A 17952-nucleotide genomic window follows, 5' to 3' on the forward strand; every position below is an offset into this window, starting at 1 on the left:
AAGAGAGGGACTGCATGAGTGATGGTTTGACAAGCATCATGCATACATCTGTATTATTGCTCTTCTACACATTAGAGGGGATTAAGCAGTGGCGTTTTGATGATCACGTTGCTTGCTATATGGGTGGAGCATGCAGGCATCCGTCAGTATCACTCATTTGGGGCGGGCGCATGCTATGTGACATGCTTTTCTGTTGTGGCCTGCGTGCAGTGTGACTTATGTCATTTTCATATTTGTGTGGTTTGTGTCAGGTATGGCATTGCCATGCTGCATGCTGCATGCATGTGCATGTGTCTGTGTTGCGGACGGCATCTAGTCAGGGATGTGTCAATGTAATGGGTCATGCATTGCCTCTTTGGACAGACAAATTGGTGGACTATCATCATACTTAGCATTACAGTGTTTTATTAGGACACTCACCTCCTTCCGCCGATGAGGTGGTGCCACGCTCCATCTCGTCCACACCTTCTATGGCCTCTATGCCACTCTGGCTGGCACAGATCTCCTCCCACCGTCTTAGCTTTATGGGGGAGCTGGGTCCTGCACCAGTAGACATCGCCTGGCTCTGGTTTGCGGAAAGAATGTTCCTCACTCTCAGGCGCAGGTCATCCTAGCGCTTGCGGACATCCTTGATGGTGCGGGGGGTGTTGCCTACAGCGCTGACTTTCCGGGCAACAAGTTGCCAGATCTCTTTCTTTTTTATTTGGACATCCCTCTTGAGGCTGTTTCCAAAAACGACCTCTGCATTGTCTGCAAGTGTCTCAGCCAGCATCGTGAGTTCATCCTCATTGAAGCGCTCTTTGCGCTGCCGGGAAGCGCCTTTCTTTACTGCCTTGGCCATGATGCTGGTGCTGTGTGTTGATTTCTGTGGTCAGAAAAAGGATCCAGATCATGCGTGGTGAGGGTGGCAATGGATTGTGTTTTTCAAGATGGCCGCCATGCTCTTTCCCGTTCCTGTGCGATGACGCTACTTCCGGTTCCGCTTATTTACGGGCACCGCTATTAGCGGTTACCGCTAATGCTGCATCCATTGTTGCCGGTAGTGCTGTCTGCGCTTTCCGTGATGCCACTAAGAGCCATTTTTTGGACTTTAGCAGCATGGCGGTAATGTTGTTACTGGCATGGCGCAAAGCTTGTGTATGTGAACTCGTAATAGCCCACTATTAGCGGGCTCTTTACTACATGGACACAGTATTTGCTCCATGCCGGTAAGGACTGTTACCCCCCCAATGTCTGGACATTTGAAGTGAGCCATACTGCCACAAACTGCATGCCACACAACTTCCACTACTGCCATGCCAATATTTCTAAGGATGCCATGATTTTCAGCATATACCTTTAATGACTGAATTGAAGAGTCCCCGAGAATCCACAAAGTCTGGGTTCTCAAACACAGCAATAGCCATTGACAGTGCTCTCACAACTGTTGAAAACAGAACTCCTGTGACTCTCTCTTCCTGTACACCACACCCAGCAAACCTGATTGGCTAATTGCCACAGTCTCCTTTCCATGCCGTCCACAGACTACCACGGTATCCACGGCCCCCGTAGCACAGGGGCAGCCTGTCTACCCTTTCCATTTCATGTTCTCAACACTCTCTCATTGGCTGCTTTCAAAGAGTAACACATCCATCCACCAATCACATCCAAAACCTCTACACCTCACCCTGTCATTGTCATCTCACTTCAACGCTTCAGATGTACACTTGAAATAACAGAGTATATATTTCCAGTTGAAGAAAGGCATCTGAATCAAAATTTACCGTGCAACTGTCCAATATTTCTGTTTCCAGATTCAACAAGATCTGCATCTCTCAAAACATAGTATGGTATGCTTATATGTTAAAAGAAAATGTCTTCAACTCTATCACAAATATATATATATATATATATATATATATATATATATATATATATATATATATATTGACGGTTCCTGCTACTTACCCTTTAATAAGACTCTCAATAACCATATTCTCTTTTTTAACCACTCATGCATTTCAACATTAATCACCTGCTGACATGAAGCAGAAAACAATTACAATGCTCTGCACTTCACAATGTTTCTATTTACAATCATTCTGATGAAAGTAAAATAATGCATATGGGCATGTATAGCAGCACTGTGTCACTGTTCACTGTTCATAAAATAAGGAAAAGCAGATACAATAGATCTTTAGACCATTTTTAAGTGGCACTTAGTGTCTGCCAGTTTAATATGTTTTCAGCAGATGCATACATCCCAACATCACCCATTCCAATCTATATGTGCTTATTAAATCTTAATTTTTTCCTTTGCATTCTGTCACTTCCAATTAACTTCCCCCATTATAAAATTCAAACTACAAGTCTCAGAATGCAAAGAAAAAAATGACTTAACTTCAAGATTCAAAACAGTGACATGTATATCAAATAAACATATAAAATGCTATTTTCCAAAATATTTTTTAAAGCATTTTGAAGAAAGTTCAAAAATGCATATCTTCATTTACAACAGCACTGTGTCACTTTTTCATAAAAGAAAGTAAAAGCAGATAACATAGATTTTTACACCATTTAGAATTGTCACTCAGTGTGTGCCAGTTTAGTATATTGACAGTACATGTCTACTTCCTAACATAACACATTTCATTCTTCAGCTGCTTATGCAGTCACACTTTTTTCTCTACATTCTGTGACTTGTACTCCAACTTTCACAATGGGAAAAGTGGAACTACAAGTCCCAGAACACAAACAAAAAATCTAGGACTACATAAACACCTACAGATTAGAATGCATTGTGTTGGCAAGTATCCATATACTCCTAACATATTTAACTTCCACACACCAGCTCTCATTTAAAAGTGTACTACACATCTTTTCCAACAACTTTACTTCTATTTTACAAAATGTTACAGAGCTTCTACAAATACACATACGCATTTCTTAACATTCATGGAAATGCTCCTAAAAGCAACCATTTTTAACTGTCCATCAATTGTATGAACTGTTTTTCCCCACCACTCCTCCTTCCTTCATAAATATGAATGTTGCTTACTAAACAACAAAGTAAGTACATTAATGTACCATGTATCTGTATGTAATTACTGCAGCATAGTGCCATTATATATTCCCCCAGACTACTATTTTCAAACCAACATTTCTTTCACTCTAGCCCATAATATTCCACCATTCACACTCTTACTATTCCCATCTACACACCACCATTTCAACACCCACTCTGTTGCTGAAAACAGCATAATCACCCTATACACTACCACTCCCTTGCTCACTAACCCAACACCATCACACCTCTGCAGACTCTTACTCTCACAACCTTCCCAACCACACCTAATATACCACCTCACTATGACACAGCACTCTATTCATCTCTACAATCACACCCACAAATCCATGCAGCATACATGCATATGCATTGCACAACTTTCCAACACAAACTTTCTCTTTTACCAACAGACACAACAAAATGCCTACAAAAAAGCAACTCCATAGGAAAGAAGGAAAAAAGTATAGCGGATAAGAATAAAACTTCACCATATATTCATCCACCTCCAAAACAATTTATAGAAAACATTAAAACAAAAGAGTTAGAAACCTCACTCAACAGAACAAAACCAGCCATGACTAAAAAAAGGTAAGGCCTCTCCTGAAAAAACTAAAAGTAAACAAATATGTACCAAAAAAAGCAGACCTACTAACAAATCTAACCCTCTATCTACCAGTGTTAACATAGTCTCGGTAAAGCAATCAAAAAAAAGTTATGTTACAGAAAATTTTCCACTGTAGAGTTTGTCACAATCTTATAAAAACAGCTGAAAAGTCATGATCAACCCTTAAAAACTACTGCAGGAGACTAATCCTGCACACTCTAATTGACAGCGCTTTTCTACTAAAGAGAACATTGTTTGTATTGATTTGAAACAGAATGAAACCACTAATTAAATGAATCAATAAATTACAAAAACGACTTCTAAATATGTGCCGTGTCAACATACAGACATTTTCAAACTTCTGTAATGGTGAATGGATTCACAGAAGCAGCACAGAATTATATTTCAATGAAGAACCTTATAAACAAGAACAACAAAAAACAATTGCCATAGACAATAATGGTCGAGGGTATAACATGGTGGAACACACCATTATGGCAAAAGAAACCCTTATAAAAAAAGTCACCAAATGATCCCTTCACCCAAACAAACCAACCAGTGTATTAATGGACATGCAGCTCAATGCGTAACGTACGCCAACAATTCTTTAAATCTTAATGACAATTCCTCAATCACTATGTGAAACTAAAAGACAAAAGTAAAATGAATACTTTACAAACCATAGACTCCTGTCCAGTGCGCAGCCACACTGGTCTGTGAGGACATTCATTAGCCTGCATTTTAGGAACCTAATTGCAAAACCACTTTCCAACACTTCAAAATGTTGGCAACACATCATTCTACTATAAAGAATCTTGTGCATCGACTATACTATGCAAAAAGTCTTGCTCTAGAACTGCACAATTTTAATACCATTCTCCTACATGGAGCAGCCACAGTACTGCTTCAAGAAATAGAGCACATCTAATGAAAATACTTTGGAATTGAATGTAACATAGACAATTCTTTACCTTCAGAAAACATTACCGAAAACCTCTTAAACACCAGCTTACTAATAAGGACATACAAAAAAGAAATCGCTAAGTTTCAAAACACATCTGCTGAAATACCAGACCAAATATGTGTCTGTCGTCCGAGGACGTTTTATGAAAAGAGCACAAAAATAGTAGAACTAGCTTATAAAATAGAAGACAATGAAGGATCCCAATGGTTCCAATTAGCTTTATATCTAACAGCAGAAACTAAATACAAAATAACTGACCCCTCAACAGTTTGCACGTACTGCAACACAAAGCTTGACAATAACCAAATGTCATCATGTGCCAACAATAATAACTGAGAAATATTCCAACTTCTTTAAGAGCTTAACTTGTACGAGAGAATTATAATACAAAAAGTGGACCCATTTCAAGTTATAATACTCCTTCATCTGAAATCAGCCAAATCCCCAAATTACCTAGATCCAAGTTACTAAAGGGCATCTGTGACAAAGGAGTATATTTGCCATTAGAGCTAAAAGAAAATGTACAAATTCTAGGAGTACAATGACCGCCAGATCAATCTCTGATTGTACTAGTCTAAAAGAAAACAATGAATACTACAAAGATATAAACATAGAGGAAAACTTAAGAGAAACCACACACATTATGCAAAACTCACCAGCAACTGGCCAATTTGAACGTATTGATCCTGTTACTGCAGCCAACATTTTAGACCAGTATACAATTCGACCACTACAATCCAAAGACACCATTGATGATGCATTAGAAACATATTAAATGCATCAAGCCAAAGGATTCCCAATGAGCATATGGGAAAAAGTTGGAGAAGCACGTTCTTTTCCTCTACTCTTTCCTATAGGAAAACTAGGAAGATATGATGAAAGGTCTGCACAAATTAGTGCATCAGAATATCGCTCTTTAAGAATGTATTGCGAAGACCCCAATTTCAGACAAAATGTTGAATACATTTTCCACCTCTTCTTTGAAAGTGAACTAGCAACTCTATGTTATGGATTTGCACACACATTAAAAATAGGCTCTAACTTTTTAAACATATCCACTACCAACTGCTTCAAAAAATGTAAGACAAAGATGAAGTTTTTCAGTCAAGTATCACAAATCTCTTGCGTGGTAAAAAAGAATACTGGTTCTGATGTCACGCTGATGTACGTTGTATGCTAAGGAACCTAGGCCCACCCACATGGTTTGTTACTTTAAGTTTTGCAGAGTATGCATGGATGACTTGCATGACATCTTATGCAATGCAAACCAAAATAAAGATGGAATAGATATAAAAACACCAGGAGAACTTTGTTCTTGTGACCCTGTCAATGTATCAATGTACTTTCACCATTGCTTGATTGCCATGCTGCATATTATTTGCAATAAAACTACCCTCCGCTCGGAGAAGTGCAACACATCTTTTGGAGAAAAGAATATCAATCCAGAGGCGCACCACACATCCACATGCTTTTGTGGATAAAAAATGCTCCTAAATTTGGCCATGATAGTGACACCACTGTTTTACAGTTTATTTATTTATTCTTTTTTCATGTTTTATTAGTGCCTGTGGTTTTACAACCTTTGCACATACAAAATTACAAAATTGTATTCACATTCAGAAATTATTAAATAGATTAAAACAGAATATGTTGGTGAACAGATATTAAAAAGTAAAAAAGTAAAGAGAATTAAAAGAAACCGGGCTTTCCCCTTTGTGCACAGAACTTGCTAAAAGCCCCTGACAACCCTATCATAGAACAGTTGTTGACAGCATAGGCATCATAGTTTCAGATTGGATCAGTCTGTCCTTAATCTGTTTCCATATGTGGAAAGCAGCCACCGTAATCACAAGTGTTTCAGCACCAAATATGGCGCTCCACATCTGGTCTGAGGTATAGTTCCGAAATTCCACAGAACCTTTTTTGTAGAACTCAACCAATAGGCGACAATTGGTGAGAACATGTCTCACCATCTCATTTTCAATTTTTAATATTCTGCAGATCCGATCCTCTCTTGGGATCCCAGCTCAGGCCCTCTAAATGCAGGTAGAAGTTCGAGTCTCAAATATACAATAAATCGTATCAGGAAGGGAGAGTGGTACTTAATTAGATAGTTGAGCGTGCTATCTGTAAATCCACCTTGATGTGTATATCTTTCATATTTGGGTTTCACCGAGAGCTTTGATGTGGACTAGATTTGATCATATTCCAAGTTTTTTTTACTAGGCCGGAAAGGTGAAACTCAATCAGGCTAGTTGGAAGTTGCAACACCGCAATTGCAAGGAGGTGATTACCAACCATGCGTTCCGGTCTATAAGCCTAGTACTCTGTGAGCGCCTTGTTTGATGTATCATGGCAGTCCTCAGCAACTGATTGCTTGTCTCCTCTGAGAACATAATACTAGCCCAAAGTCTGCATGCTGCCAGTTTCCAATGGGAAATTAGAGATGTTAGCCCAAGTACCAATCCGATTGCCATGACCGGCGTGGCACATGGTAGACCAAGTAGTGAGCATAGTATTTTTCCTTCAAGGGGCGTGAGACATTTGATGGTATTTTCAGGGTACACCTCTAAGGCATAAAGAATGGCTGGGACAATTGAAATCTTGTAGGCTTGAACCATCACTTCAATTGAGCCTTCACCAATCCTATTATGATCTTTCTCAGTACCATCCACTTATCCCATGCTTTAATCTTGATACTGTTAGATAAAGGTTTGCAGGACCGGTCATTAGAAAGGTGAATTCTAAAATATTTGTACTCACACGCCCGCTCAATTCGGGAGTCTTCCACCCACTAGACAAAGGTGTTTTTCTTTTTGGCCTGCTTTCCAAATATAAGGATTTTGGTTTTGGATGGGTTTATTATAAGCCCATTTTCCTTGGCATATTGTTATAATCTGGTTAATGAGCGTTGTAGGCCAATCTGAGTGCTGGAGAGTATTGATGTATCATCCACGTAGGTGAGACAATGAAGGGGGTTAGAATGATAGATAGGCGGGTGATTATTGCCATTCATTTCCAAATACTGTGTAAAATCAGAAACATAAAGATTGTATAGCAGAGGAGCTAATATGCAACCTTGTTTCAGACCTTTATTGGTTTAAAGAGTTTCCAATATTTCCCCCTTCTGTGATAGGCAGATTATTATCTCTGTATCAGAGTATAACATCCTGAGGAAGTACAACAGTGACGGGTCCATACCCCAGCCACTTGACTTCACTTTTACAATTTATTGAAAAATACATTACCTGCGACATCATTTCAGAAACCACAGACAGTAGCCTACATACACAAGTCTTATGCTTCCAAAAACAAAAGAGTGGCAAATACTGCTGACGTAGATATGAAAACAAAGGCAAATACTATACCAAATGCTGCTTTGGCTTCCCTAGACCAGTATGCAAAAAGGGACAAGTAAACAGCTTGATGTCTTCCTGTTAGACACAGCATAAAAGGCAAATACCCTAAAAATACATACAACAGTAAAAGGGCCAAAGCATACAAGTACATCAATGTTTACAATGCAATCATTGCCCTCTTGTGGAATACAAAGATAGACATACAATACATTGCAGACAATTCCACTGCAGTTGCAAGATATGTCACCAAAACTGAGAAAACAGAGCTAAAAGACCTCTGGGATGACTTATCATCTGATAAAACACTATCACAAAAATTTCACAGCTTCAGTATTAAAATGCTCTTGCATAGAGAATGCGGGTGCCACGAAGCTGCAGACCGTTTAACAGGTACAGACTTAAATGGCAAATCTGAACACATTGTCTGGCTGAACCTTTTTACCAGCTTCATCCCGAAAAATAGTACTGAAATCTTACCAAGATATAGAAAACATAGCAACAAATGATCAGAAAATCCAGGACCTTTTAAAAAACTATTTAATTGACACGTACTACCCAAACAGAAGTACTGCTTTGGAAAACATCTGTCTGTACGACATTGGCCAAAACTAACCTAAACAAACTATGTAACACCAAATGGCACAACTAGCAAATTCAGTCTAAACATTTGAAGGAAGCCTAGTGCAATCTACCAAACCCAGTCTAATGAATCATATAGAGTTATCATTTAAATCTCCACAACATTGAAAACTGTATTACAAGGCCATACCTCAACTTTTTAAACCTTGGAGAAAAGAAAAGTACTTAATAGGTGACAATGACACATTTGAAGCTGCATTTAAAGAAAATGAAAGCAGTATAACAAATGACAATGTCAAACTATACAAACACATGTTGGACAATGAATGCCAACAAGAGGAAGACATAGAAGCCCAACTAGATGAAGACACTCCGGAGGACAGTCAACCTTCCCTTACAGGAAGCCAAGAACCATTTGGAGAACCACTCATTCTAAATGAAGTAGAAATAACCATGACTGAGGTAGAAAACACCATGTATCAATAATCAATCTGAGGAAGAAGTGTCAGTGCTGGAATCACAGCTAAATGATGAACAACTCACCATTTATCTAGAGGTCACTCAAGAAATTGAACATGGTTTTAAACATGAAACTAAAACCAGTAACTGTAAAAATTATAAACCCATGCTCCTGTATGTAAATGATGAAGCTGGTTCTGGTAAAACATTCTTAATTAGATAATCATTAAATTTCTACAAAACTTAACAAGCAACAACCTTCAGCTATAATGACAGCCCCCACAGGATTAGCTGCCTACAACAAAGGAGGTGTAACTTTACACTGACTACTGGTCCTCCCTGCAGAACACCAAAACAAATTAGAATGCTACACATTGTAAGCAGAAGCTGCTACTGAAGTAGGCAGAATTCTAAAACAAACAAAAGTGCTCTTAATAGATGAAGTAAGCATGGTTTCAAACCTCATGTTGGCTTTAGTTCATCCCAGAATGCAAAGAGTCCTAAAATCAAACTACAAAGAACTGTTTGGAGGAAACATGTTATTGTTTTTGGAGACCTCCTACAGTTAACACCAGTGAAAGGTCAACATATTTTCAAAACATTAGGACACAAACAGTGCAGCAATACCCTAGGCAGCATTGGAAATGTAAATCTCTGGCAACATTTTCACTACTGAGAACTAACTCAAAACATGTGCCAGTCTGCAGACCACACCTATGCTAACATTTTAAAAAGCATTCGAACTGGTCTGCTTACTAAAGATGCAAAATCCATATTAAATAGTAGACTATTCCATGATCTATCTGGATGAAACACATTTGCTCCTGATCTCATAGAGCAATTAACTCAACAAAATCTAAAATGTATGTCCTTAATACCAACCCTTGAAACCTGTAGTCAATTCAACAAGACAATGTAGAAAAAAGAAATGCAACCCATACTGCATATCAGTTCCACAGACAAACTAGTAATCCATGGCATGACACTTCCTATGTGTCAACAAGCAACAGTACCACTAAATAGCTTGGAAAAATGTATCTCCAAAACTGCTGGATTGAAGGAAATATTGACTTTGTATCTAAACTGCAGAGTAATTCTAAAACATAACCTTGACGTAGAACATGGTTTAGTTAATGAAGCAATTGGTACAATTGTTGGCTTCCAAACATATCCACATGACAACAATATTCATTTTGTCAACATCCACTTTTACAAACTTGTAGAAGTTTAAAAAATTGGCCGGCCAATAACACATTTCCTTCTTTTTCTTTTCAAAGACGTGCATATGCAGAGAGCAATTTTCTCTATCTCTTTCATATGCTGTCACTATGCACAAATCACAAGGTATAACCCTAGATCAAGCATTGATTGGCATTGGCAGCACAGTCTTTAAAGAAGGTATGAGTTAAGTAGCACTTTCACATCTGCGTACACTCAATGGTCTATTGCTAGTTAACTTTGATGCAAACAAAGTCAATGCTTACATTCCTTGCATCCTGAGATACAATAGGCTACGGGCACTATAGACCCCATCTAGATATGTGCCCTATACCTAAAAATGGAATCTTTAATAAAGCAAGTAACACAAAAATAAACTATAGCAGATCTCCCAGCAATACTGCTAAAAGAACAACGACCAACTCCATCTTCATCAAGCAATACAACCACAAAACTATCTAGTACAAAGTCAATTGCACGTCCATCAGAAAAGAAAGATACACGTGTTATCTCCAGAAAGATCTGCAGGCCCATCAAAGGATCCATAAACAGAACTCTCGGCTCCATTTAAATTCAGTAACTCAACGGGAGTAAATTGTTAACCTAATGTGACAATGAATCTTCTCTTTCAAGTGCCACCAATTGTTCACAACATTTACTTAAACGGCTCGGACCAGTTGTGTTTGTAAATGCTCGTCCTCACAGAAATGGCAAAAATAATCCGGACAACACTTACAGTGTCTCAGGTATAAGGCAAGATTTGAATTAGTGTGCAGGAATGGTAAACTTGACCACAAACACACAGGAAGATCCACAGGAATTCCTAATGTACTTACTAGAAACCAAAAACATCCCTTTAAATGAAATCTTCCAGATTTCATACACGTGGAAACATACATCCAATCACTGCAACCATGTTTCACAATACGACATTCATAATGAACGATTTGTATGTGTATTCAAACCAAATTCTGAATCCATTCCATTTCACCAGCTTCTGCAGATTGCAAATCATGGCATATTATGCCATTTTTGCAATTCAGACAATTGTTCCACCATACAAATAATCTCACATATCCAATAGGTCATACTAATGCTTCTAAGGTACAATGCAGATGGTACCAAAAATAACTTTAAGCTTCCAAGTTTCAGATATGTATCTCTTAAAAAGAAAACCTTCACAACAGTAGGTATAGTATAGCACACTGGTGCCACAACCACTTCAGGGCACAAGACTGCACACGTCAAAAGTGTTGTTTGAATGTAGCAATACCTCTATTACTCCAAAACATAGGTTACCAGCAATTTTAACAAATGCCTACTTAATATTCCTTCAACCCAAAATTAGTCACTAAACTGTAGCACAATTAATAGTTAGAATACAACAGCAGGTATCTAACTACAACCATAATAATACCATAGTACTTTTGAAAGTTAATCTAGTTAGAATATGCCAACAGGTATTTAACTACTTGAAAAATACCCTTCATTCCAAAACACTGCAAATACACCATCTTAATTCCTATACGACAAAACATCTCCAAACCTCTAATGTAGTTAGAATACGCTAACCGGTATCCAACTACTTCAAGCATTCTCTTAATCACAACATACTACAAACAAACATGCTATCACCCTTACACTCATGTAACTGTAATCAGGTTTTTTTTCATCCAGTACAGATTTCTTTCTCCAATTACCCAATGATTATTTAATGTTAAAACAACAGCAGTCTGACATACACTAATGTTGTACCAAGCATAGTACTTACAATGTACTGTTTATTAGGGTCTAAAACAATGTATATATAAAATGGTATGCAACTGCAGCTTTTAAATAATGCTGCTTAACAAATTGGACTGTTTTTTTACACAGAAAATAAGGCAAAGATTCCAGCTTCATAACACTATAAAACTAATTAACCATAGCAATTATAATCAAGTACATATTCTAAAAGCACTATCCGCAATTGTTCTACAATCATAAGTACCATATACAGTTTAATGACAGCATTCCTCCATATTACAAACACGTTGTACTCCCAATACATTACCTATAATTACTATACACATATTACTACTTTGGTAATTCTGGCCATACTCCCACTAGATTACCTATCATTACTATAGGCATATTACCACTTTGGTGATTCTGGCCATACTCCTACTACTTTACCTATAATTACCATATACATATTACTACTGTGGTGGTTGTGGCAAGTGGATACATTCTTGGGGCCATGGCCTTCGGTCATGCCCCCAGAATCTGGCCACTGGCCTCAACCACCACAATACAATTTACTGTGTAAGAAGTACATACCATACACCATCAAGTAATACAACTCACCCTGACCCCTCCCCTCGCAATCGAAATGACGTCCTCAGACACTGAAATTGACCTCGGGCTCTGTGGCATTTCCACAACATTTTTTACTTATAAAAACAGCTCCCCATTACCTTCATTCCACTTCCCTATCATTTCAACGCCCTCTTTCAGCCATCAAATAACCACAAATGTCTTTCTCAAGCCACCTGTTTACGCCGCTGTCCGTGGACTACCGCGGTGTCCATGGACAGCTACGACACCTGCCTGACCATTTTCCACCTAGAAAAATTGCCCATATCATCTGTTTTCCACTCCTCACCCTTCCCAGCCCCTCTTTCCACCACCAAGTAACCCAAAATGTATTTTCCCGACTTTTTCCACAGCACGCTGTCTGCAGACATCTGTTCATGCATCTTTTCCAAAATCTGATGCACCTCATGCTGTTTGTCATCCAATCAGTGGGTGCGTAGGATGTCCGCAGACCTCATGTCAGCTCCTGGGCCAATCAGAGGCCCGTCTGTGGAGCAAACAGGGAAGTCAGTCTGCAGAATGAACCCAGATATCACTAATATTATGTAACCTAATTTTTGGCCATTAAAAAAAAAACTACTGGATGGATTTACACCAAATTTACAAAAGCACGCTTTTGGGGACAAGCCACTGCTTCTGCTGCAAATTTGGTGACGATCCGTCCAGCGGTTTGGGCTGTAGGCGTGAGCAACAGTTTTTTTGCATTGCACCTATGGGAAAACCCTCCACTTTTGGGACCCCCCTATAACTTTGCCCCCTCTGCACGAAACCTCATCAGGATCAATATGACGGGCCATAATCTTTTTTTGCTAAATTCTGTCAGGATTTCTCCAGGGGGGGCAATGTTATGAGCCGCCCAAAAAGTGCTCTTCCTATGGGTTGAGCAACGTAACCATAACTACAGGCCCTGTAATAAGTATTATTACTATCACTGGATGCCCATTATCTAGTGGGTACACCTTGGACCACCTCTAAATATGTATAATACAGTTTATAGCAGAATAACAGCAGAGTGTTGGCCTTTGCAACATTGTATAACATGTTGCTACATATACTTTGATTGGTTGGCATTCTTTCCCAACCTTGGACTGTCGGCTCGTTAGCCCCACGTAAGCAAAATCGAACTTAGGTGCAGAGAGCAACATCAGACTACTACCCACTCGCCCAATTAGCTCATCCTTTCTCATTGGTCAGGCCCTAAGGCAAGGCTTCTTCATTATGGTTGACCTTGCAGCCCGTTCTCTGTTCTGGGATGTTCAAGGGAGTTTAGGTACACCATTAGCTTTGTCAAGAGCTTGATGAATAGCCCTTGTTTCCGATTTTGTCAATTTCGTCCTTTTATTTACTGCAATTTGATTTAATTAAGTTTGGTGTCATTACTCCACTTGGCCTCTAGAGACTTGCTCACCCCAACTTGCATAGGCTTTTCACATCTTTGATTGTCTAATACCTGGTGGTTGCAGATGTTTTCTTCTTTGTTTAATCTAAGAGAAATATGTCTTACATCCATGGCTTATCCTCTTGACTCTCCAATTATTCCTTGATGTGGCATCCTTGATCCCAGGCCAATTTACTCATCTGTGTTCCTCGCACAAAACTGTTTTTCCAGCGCCTTCTGACTCTTCAGCCCTGGTCTGTCTCTGAGGTAGCTTGATTGGTTTCAACACAAGTCCGGCATCCATCTTTTTCTAATTGCCGCCTTAGCCACGTTATGCTTTCTTTTGCAGCAAGCTTTAATATGTCTCAACTACCTTGCGTTTACGTGTATATACATTCACTTCCTCTCTCCTCACTTATTTATTTAGTGCATATGATTCCTTAGTCTTCGGTTGCATGTTGCTCTTATTATTTCAGCTACATCTTCATTCTGTAAGTGCTTCTCTGTGTCTTTTCCTCATAATGTCACTCTGCCTTTGTCCAATTTCACTTATAGCTCTTCGATGTCCGATGGTGTGTGCAGACATCCTTCCAACCTCTCAATGCGAGGGCACATTCGATATGGTTGTCTGAGTGCATTTTGTCTCTGATACACTCAATGTGGTATTGGGACAATACCCGGTGTCCCACACAGGTCTCTTCTCCTGCTGTTCCAATATGATGGAGGTGAGGGGGCGGGAGCTAGGAATGATGTGTTCACCTACTCCTCTAAATCATCACCACCACTGCATGTTGAGAAATCAAAAAAGTACTGACTGCATTGTTAAGGAGCAGAAACTAGCAACTTTAGCTGAGCAGATTGCTTAGTTCCAACAGGAGGCCTTACAACTGAACCACAGACCTGAAGGTGGGGTTTGAATGTGGTGTTTGGGCTGCAATGTTGACAACGACATGTGTTTACTGGTATGAGCCACTTTTAACAGCACATTGATGTAACAATGTAAGGTTTGTAGTGTGTCTTCTCCTTGCACCATTGTGGCAGGCGCTCAACGGAAGACACTCGGTAGTGTGCAACTTTCCCACTCTCTGGGGAGGTTCAGTGACACAGCTCGTTTAAGGTGACCTGTCATCGCCCCAAGCACACGCAGTGTGCGGTGTCCCCAAGGAGACTGCATCAAGGTTGGGTTTGATGTACTGACTCTGCCACTTCTGTTGCTTCAGAATATAACCACCTCAGCAATGAACATTAAACCTTCATCAGCTGCACACACGCATGCCTGGCTGCACGCTATCTTTGTCTGAAGGGCATTTGAAGTGGCCGTTTCTCTGTCAGATTTCCGTCATCCATTTGTGTGAGGAGGAAAAAAACTTCTATTCACTTTTTGTGTTTCACTTGTTGTGAATCTAAAGAGACACACACACACAAGTCACTGTCTATGGCTCATAAGGAATGTTATGGTGTTGAGCAATGTCAGTCCCTCCCTTCGGTGGTGGTTGATTTTTGTTCTTGTTTCCTAGAATACTCATTTTTCTACAGTATGTGCTATTCCAGACCACCTTCAATACTGTAGAGACTGCAGAACCTGGATTATCTGCTAGATGTGATGCTGTCCCTCTCTGCTTTAGTCTTAACTCCACAATGGCCTTTGGTGTACTGGTGCTTTATGCAACCCCTTTCCACAACGTACCATGTTAATTTCCATCACTAGTGTGCAAAAAATGAATACATGATTAGTAAGAACAGTGTTTGAGGCCCAGAATTGTATACATATATATAAATATTATTCAAGGGCGACCCCTCTCTTTATTACATAGGCACGTCTCAACAGTGCTTGCATATTTCGTATGCCTAAAAATCTATATTAGAGAAAAGAAAAAGCAGTTTGTATTGGTTCCAAAAAATCACATCTTGGCTTGTCAAAAAGGCTTCTGAAGTATTGTACCCTTCATGCTCGTGTGATGGCTTCATTTGCAGCCCACGTTATTGCTGAGTAAGCAGTCTAAAACAAATCAGGAACATTGTAGTTCTCCTTGCAGGACAATTTTCCTCATTTCCCATTCTTGCGTCTAGCTAAGACGTATGTGATTTGTGCATTCACATGATTGTGCTTATTTCAAGCATGAAAATACGTGCAGTCCGATTGTTCGAAGATAACACCACACACACTGGAAAAGCGGGAGGAAAGTTCCTCAAGGGTTTTCAAATCCTTCTGCCTTTTCTCTGCTGCAGCAGGCAGCAACATGCAGGTTCTCAGCAGATGCCCCTCAGCTCAGCGGGCATCCACCGCCGGTGGGACAACTTTGACAGGGTCGGACTGGGACAAGAAACAGGCCCGGTCACCCAAAAAAAGTGGCCCACCCCTCGCCTTATGACCCTTGACCTCTGATGACATCACAGGAAGTAATGTTATTTGGCCCCACCCCAAAGTGACAACCCGGAAAGCGATAAAACATGACCTTTCACCCCTTGACGAAACAGGAAGTGGCATCAAATAGCTTTGTACCTAAGTACACTAAATTACTGCGAATCCAAGCAGACGTCCAAGGCCAAATGATAATATATTATTGTACAGCACTTACGCTTAAGCTCTTTTTTATAGAACAAATATGCATACAATATCACCCAACCTGTGTTGGTACTCATTTATTGACCTAAGAAGGATGAAAGGCTTTTTGAAAAAAAAAACAAATCTTCAATTTTTTTTTTTTACAAACCGGCCCAGGCATGGCCAGAAACCGGTCCCCACTCCCCAGAGATGATTGGCCAGGCCGAAAGGCAGAGGGGCCAATCCGACCCTGTACTTTGCACATTTGGGAACCCGTGCCAAGGGGAGGACACACACTGCCTGCTTAAAGGCTGGTTTTAGCTCAAGGACCTGGGGCTGGTTTTTCCTTTTGGCCCCACCACATGGAACATAGATATCAGTTACTGGTGCCTTTTGTATTCTCCTGCAAGGGGAAGGGACCTCCAAAATGGATAGTGGATGAGCCAAACAAGGCACCCTGCAGTTTGCCAAGTATTCTGGAATCACTCAACGCACCCCTTTCAGTCTGCTCAACTTTCGGGGGTAACCTTTGAGCTTCATGAATTGAGATTTCAAGGACAAATGACACAAAGATCAGAGTACTAAAGAGTAAAGTGTGGAGTAATTTAAAGAGATAAAAAAATAGGTTTTTACTCAAATCCCTGCTGGTGGTACTTTTTGCGCATTGATGAATTCGCCGGGGAGACACATATCAACTTTGCACATTTGTTTTCCACAGGTGATATCTGTGGCAGAAATTGCAAAAATAGGTTTCCATGCTTCCCCACAGTAGAAATCGAAAAAAGAACACTACGACTATGAAATTCGTTTTTCTATTTTCCATCTATGGCAGATCTGCTCAAACATTGTCTATGCAGGTGTTGCAGCCTGTCCCCACCCATGTTGGTGCCATCTTATTTATCGACCGACTGGTTGATTTGGGCTAGAGGCCACTCCACTACCATAATGCACACGTATTTGAAATTGATCATTTCTCTATGGTTTTTATCCCTGATTTTGGCACTGTCTGTCACTACACAACCAAATGATTTTACTTTGTCAAATAAACACGGAACACTGTGTGGATCTTGGGACACAGGGCAGCTTCTCCTGGAGCAGAGATGCTTGGCCGCCTCCTGCTGGCTCTGCCCCCCTACCCCTAGAGACGGCTACTGGCCCTGTCTGCTCCTAAAGTATTATGCCTGGGCCGGCGGCTGCTGTGCAGGTCCTTGATCCTCCGAGCCCAATGATGGCGTATTGGCGTGGGGGTGTTTAATCTAAAGTTTCTTTAGAGTGTCCTACCTCATCCAATCCCTGCTGATGAGCTATGAACACAGCCCAGGCATCAATTCACCCCCCTGCTGCAGCGCATGCGCAGACGAGGAGGCACCAGGCATGGTCGTGCTCGAACTGATAAGCAACAAATGTTGCTTTATACTACCAACGTAAAATCATGCGTGCAGTGC

Source organism: Ambystoma mexicanum, chromosome 10 (assembly GCF_040938575.1).
Source record: "Ambystoma mexicanum isolate Mex_15411 chromosome 10, UKY_AmexF1_1, whole genome shotgun sequence".
NCBI classification, from domain to species: domain Eukaryota; kingdom Metazoa; phylum Chordata; class Amphibia; order Caudata; family Ambystomatidae; genus Ambystoma; species Ambystoma mexicanum.